The sequence below is a fragment of the Peromyscus maniculatus genome, chromosome 15, assembly GCF_049852395.1.
Source record: "Peromyscus maniculatus bairdii isolate BWxNUB_F1_BW_parent chromosome 15, HU_Pman_BW_mat_3.1, whole genome shotgun sequence".
NCBI classification, from domain to species: domain Eukaryota; kingdom Metazoa; phylum Chordata; class Mammalia; order Rodentia; family Cricetidae; genus Peromyscus; species Peromyscus maniculatus.
In genome coordinates this window covers 54,707,371-54,713,268 of record NC_134866.1, presented here as the reverse complement: position 1 = coordinate 54,713,268, position 5,898 = coordinate 54,707,371, and the positions used below count along the sequence as shown (strand labels likewise).

General features: G+C 44.9%; 1 pseudogene; it reads right to left on the bottom strand.

Moving 5' to 3' along the window:
* Positions 1 to 3,029: 3,029 nt before the first annotated feature.
* LOC102916509 (tubulin alpha-1B chain-like) lies at positions 3,030 to 4,636 on the bottom strand (annotated as a pseudogene).
* Positions 4,637 to 5,898: the final 1,262 nt, after the last annotated feature.

The following is a 5,898-nucleotide window of genomic DNA, read 5'->3' as shown; positions in this document are numbered from 1 at the left end:
TGAATCCTTACCTTCCTGACTACCCAAGCCCTGATTCTCCTACGGTCGTGGTACTCCCAGTGGACCAGTCCGTGACAGTTCTGAGCCAGCTCACTCTTCTGGCCCTATAGGAAACACACTAGAGTACAAGAGTGCCCGTTTCTCAAAAGCAGAGTGTTTTGCTTGAAAGGCAAGCTAGGGTTCAATTGCCATTCTTAAACGGAGTTGAGTCACGTACAGTTTCATGTTCTAGCAGCAAATGTTAATTCAGGGTAAGAAGAGCCACTCTTGTGCTCTTCTGGCCATACAGAGTGCAAATAGCACTTGCGTCTCTTCCCAGCAAGTACAGTTATTGGACTGAAGAGAAGCTTCTATTCTAGTCAGTTTCCAATGCTGATTTCAACTAGATATGCCTCGTTTGTGTAGGAAGCACAATTCTTTTGTTCTGAGCCAGCTCATTGTTCTGGCCCTATAGGAAACACAGTAAAGAATGCCCAGTTTGTGTAAGAAGCACAGTTCTTTTGTTCTGAGACAGCTCACTGTTCTGGCCCTGTAGGAAACACATTAGAGTACAATAGAGCCTGTTTCTCTAAAGCAGAGTGTTTTTCTTATAAGGCAAGCTAGGGATCAATTGCCAATCTTAAACGGAGTTGAATCCCATTGAGTTTCACGTACTAGCAGCAAGTGTTAAATCAGGGTAAGAACAGCAACTCTTGTGCTCTTCTGGCCATACACAGTGCAAATTGCACTCATGTCTGTTCCCAGATAGTACAGTGTATTGGACTGAAGAGAAGCTCCTATTCTAGTCAGTTTCCAATGCTGAGTTGAACTAGATATACCTCGTTTGTTTAGGAAGCAAAAGTTCTTTTGTTCTGAGCCAGCTCACTCTTCTGGCCCTATAGGAAACACAGTAGAGTACAAGACTGCCCGTTTCTCAAAAGCAAAGTGTTTTTCTTGAAAGGCAAGCTAGGGTACAAGTGCCATTCTTAAATGGAATTGAATCACATTCAGTTTCACTTTCTAGCAGTAAGTGTTAATTTAGGGTACGAATATCCACTCTTGTGCTCTTCTGGCCATACACAGTGCAAATAGCACTTGCGTCAGTTCCCAGCAAGTACAGTGTATTGGACTGAAGAGAAGCTCCTATTTTAGTCAGTTTCCAATGCTGAGTTGAACTAGATATGCCCTATTTGTTTAAGAAGCACAGTTCTTTTGTTCTGAGCCAGCTTTCTGTTTTGGCCCTAAGGGAACACAGTAGAGTACATGAGTGCCCGTTTTTCAAAAGCAGAGTGTTTTTCTTGTAAGGCAAGCTAGGGTTCAATTGCCAATCTAAAACATAGTTGAATCAAGTTCAGTTTCACGTTCGTTCTAGCAGCAAGTGTTTATTCAGGGTAAGAACAGCCTCTCTTGTGCTCTTCTGGCCATACACAGTGCAAATAGCACTTTCGTCTGGCCCCAGCAAGTAAAGTGTTTGGAATTAAGAGAAGCTCCTATTCTAGTCAGTTTCGAATGCTGAGTTGAACTAGATATGCCCCGTTTGTTTAGGATGCACAGTTCTTTTGTTGTGAGCAAGCTCACTGTTCTGACCATATGGGAAATACAATAGAGTACCAGAGTGCCTTTTTCTCAAAAGCAGAGTGTTTTTCTTGTAAGGCAATCTGGGGTTCACCTGCCATTCTTAAACGGAGTTGAATCACGTTCAGATTCACGATCTATCAGCAAGTGTTAATCCATGGTAAGAGCAGCCACTCTTGTGCTCTTCTGGCCACACACAGTGCAAATAGCACTCACGTCTGGTCCCAGCAAGTACAGTGTATTGGACTGAAGAGAAGCTCTTATTCTAGTCAGTTTGCAATGCTGAGTTGATCTAGATATGCCCGGTTTGTTTAGGAAGCACAGTTCTTTTGTTCTGTGCCACACCAATGCTATTGTCGTCCCTGTGACATGAACAATTATGTCAAGTATAGCTGATGGGAGATAAGTGTCCCATGGGACTAAGCTCCCTGGAGGTCCCTGGCAGAGTGCCCATGTTATGTCTCATTCTCGAAGGAGACGTGCTTCAGAGATCATGAGCTCCCTGGGCTATGGGTTCTGTATAACTGCTTTTCTGATAATGTTCTAATTAATCTATAAAACACAGCCAAAATTAATGAATGCCTGGGTTGTGAACTGTGGAGAAAAAGGGAAGCTGGACATGGACCTTATTTAGATATAACAGAATGAACTATTCCTTAAAGACCTCAAGCCTCAAGCTGCTAGATAATAGAAAGTATAATATCTCAGGTGTTTCTAGGGAATGAACACTCACCCACTAGGAATCCTCTAGGAATCCCAACTAAAGTGATTTATGGCAGAAAACATTATCTCATAGGAGGCAGATGGTGGGCCCCTCTGTTTAGGAAGTTCAACACAGAAAACTTAAGGACTACAGCAGAACCCCTTCCCCTCACAGGTGTAAAAGTACAAGAGTCCATATTCCAGCAGGTAAAAAGGTTTTATATTAGAGGAGATATATGGTAAAGAACTGAAGAAATACTTAGGGAGGATCTGCAGCATCAAAATTGGCTAAATGGGTCATGAGAACCAGGAAAGTAGAAGTTCATAATAAACTAGAGAGCGGCTGAGATAAAGATGAAGGACACAGCCGCAACCGCAAAGAAGCCTTCACAAGTCTAGGGACTGTACTGTTTATAAAACACAGACTGCTCTTTAGGTCATAAAGTTCTTGTGAGTGAAGGGATATGTCTAGTGCCGATTAGTAACTGTGTGCTTGGTTTTTTTTTTTAAAAAGATGATGTAATTAAATTATTGCCAAGCTCTTGTTGTTCCCTGTATGACTTGATAGTTTTCTTTTCTGTATATAAACTACTGATTTACAGAAGTAAAATTGCAGCAGATTCAAACAACTTTTGAATGTGTTATCTGTCTGTCAGTCGCCGAATCCTTACCTTCCTGACTACCCAAGCCCTGATTCTCCTACGGTCGTGGTACTCCCAGTGGGCAGTAAGGCAAGCTAGGGTTCAATTGCCATTCTTTTTTTTTTTTTTCAATTTTCTTAAAGCTTTTACTTTGAGACATCATGGAAAACACATACAGGGACACGTGGAGAAGACATGATCACTGAACTGAAGGTAACACAATCAGAAGCATCATCCGTGCTGCCTGTCAGCTAATGTTGAAGTTCTGGGAGTTTGACATGATCCAGGGGTTTACAGGATGGATTAGTATTCCTCTCCTTCTTCCTCACCCTCTCCTTCAACAGAATCCACACCCACTTCCTCATAATCCTTCTCCAGAGCAGCCATGTCCTCACGGGCCTCAGAGAACTCCCCCTCCTCCATGCCCTCACCCACATACCAGTGCACAAAGGCACGCTTGACATACATCAGATCAAACTTGTGATCTAGGTGAGCCCAGGCCTCAGCGATGGCTGTGGTGTTGCTCAGCATGCACACAGCCCTCTGGACCTTGGCTAGGTCCCCACCAGGTACCACAGTGGGAGGCTGGTAATTAATGCCAACCTTGAAGCCAGTGGGGCACCAATCTACAAACTGGATACTGCGCTTGGTCTTGATGGTGGCAATACCAGCATTGAAATCTTTGGAAACCACATCACCACGGTACAGCAGGCAGCAAGCTATGTATTTACCATGGCGAGAGTCGCATTTCAACATCTGGTTGGCTGGCTTAAAGCAGGCATTGGTGATCTCTGCTACAGAAAGCTGCTCATGGTATGCTTTCTCAGCAGAGATGACAGGGGCATAGGTGGCCAGAGGGAAGTGGATGCGAGGGTAGGGCACCAGATTGGAATTCTGTCAGGTCAACATTCAGGGCCCCATCAAATCTGAGGGAAGCAGTGATGGAAGACACAATCTGGCTAATAAGGCGGTTAAGGTTAGTGTAGGTTGGGCGCTCAATGTCAATGTTTCTACGACAGATGTCATAGATGGCCTCATTGTCTACCATGAAGGCACAATCAGAGTGCTCCAGGGTGGTGTGGGTGGTGAGAATGGAATTGTAGGGCTCAACCACAGCAGTGGAAACCTGGGGGGCTGGGTAGATGGAGAACTCCAGCTTGGACTTCTTTCTGTAATCAACAGAGAGCCTCTCCATCAGCAGGGAGGTGAACCCAGAGCCAGTACCACCACCAAAGCTGTGGAAAACCAAGAAACCCTGAAGACCCGTGCACTGGTCAGCCAGCTTGCGGATTCAGTCCAAGACAAGGTCAATGATCTCCTTGCCAATGGTGTAGTGTCCCCGGGCATAGTTATTGGCAGCATCCTCCTTGCCTGTGATGAGCTCCTCAGGGTGGAAGAGCTGGCGGTAGGTCCCAGTGCGAACTTCATCTATAACCGTGGGTTCCAGGACTACGAACAAGGCCCTGGGCACATGCTTGCCAGAGCCTGTCTCACTGAAGAAGGTGTTGAAGGAGTCGTCTCCTCCCCCAATGGTCTTGTCACTGGGCATCTGGCGGTCAGGCTGGATGCCATGTTCCAGGCAGTAGAGTTCCCAGCAGGCATTGCTGATCTGGACACCAGCCTGGCCAACGTGGATGGAGATGCACTCATGCATGGTAGTAGCTACGGGTTAGAAGGCGAGGGTGACAGAAGCAGAACACCGGGTCCCGGTTACAGTTGCCAACAGCTAAGAGTCGAGGTAAGTATTCTAGTCAGTTTCCAATGCAAAATTCAACTAGATATGCACCAGTTGTGTAGGAAGCACAGTTCTCTTGTTCTGAGCCAGCTAACTGTTCTGACCCTATAGGAAACACAGTAGAGTACGAGAGTGCCTGTTTCTCAAAAGCAGAGTGTTTTTCTTGTAAGGCAAGCTAGGGTTCAATAGCCATTCTTAAACGGAGTTAAATCACGTTCAGGTTCACGTTCTAGCAGCAAGTGTTAATTCAGGGTAAGAACAGCCTCTCTTGTACTCTTCTGACCAAACACAGTACAAATAGCACTCGAGTCTCTCCCCAAGAAGTACATTGTACAGGACTGAATAGAAGCTCCTATTCTTGTCAGTTTCCAAAGCTGAGATGAACTACATATGCCCCATTTGTGTAAGAAGCACAGTTCTTTTGTTGTGAGCCAGCTCACTGTTCTGGCCCTATGAGAAACACAGTAGAGTATAAGAGTGCCCGTTTCTCTAAAGCAGAGTGTTTGTCTTGTGAGGCAAGCTATGGTTCAATTGCCATTCTTAAATGGAGTTGAATCACGTTCAGTTTTACGTTCTAGCAGCAAGTGTTAATTCAGGTAAGAACAGCCACTCTTGTGCTCTTCTGGCCATACACAGTGCAAATAGCACTCATGTCTGTTCCAAGATAGTACAGTGTATTGGACTGAAGAGAAGCTCCTATTCTAGTCAGTTTCCAATGCTCAGTTGAACTAGATATGTCCCGTTTTTGTAGGAAGCACAATTCTTTTGTTCTGAGCCAGCTCATTGTTCTGGCCCTATAGGAAACACTGTAGAGTACCGGAGTGCCCGTTTCTCAAGCAGAGTGTTTTTCTTGTAAGGCAATCTAGGGCTCACTTGCCATTCTTAAACGGAGTTGAATCACATTAAGTTTCACATCCTAGCAGCAAGTGTTATTTCAGGGTAAGAACAGCCACTCTTGTGCTCTTCTGGCCATACACAGTGCAAATAGCACTCGCGTGTGGTCCCAGCAAGTACAGTGTATTGGACTGAAGAGAAGCTCCCATTCTTGTCAATTTCCAATGCTGAGTTGAACTAGATATGCCCCGTTTGTTTACGAAGCAAAAGTTCTTTTGTTCTGAGCCAGCTCACTCTTCTGGCCCTATAGGAAACACAGTAGAGTAAAAGACTGCCCGTTTCTCAAAAGCAGAGTGTTTTTCTTGAAAGGCAAGCTAGGGTTCAATTGCCATTCTTAAACAGAGTTGAATCATGTTCAGTTTCACATCCTAT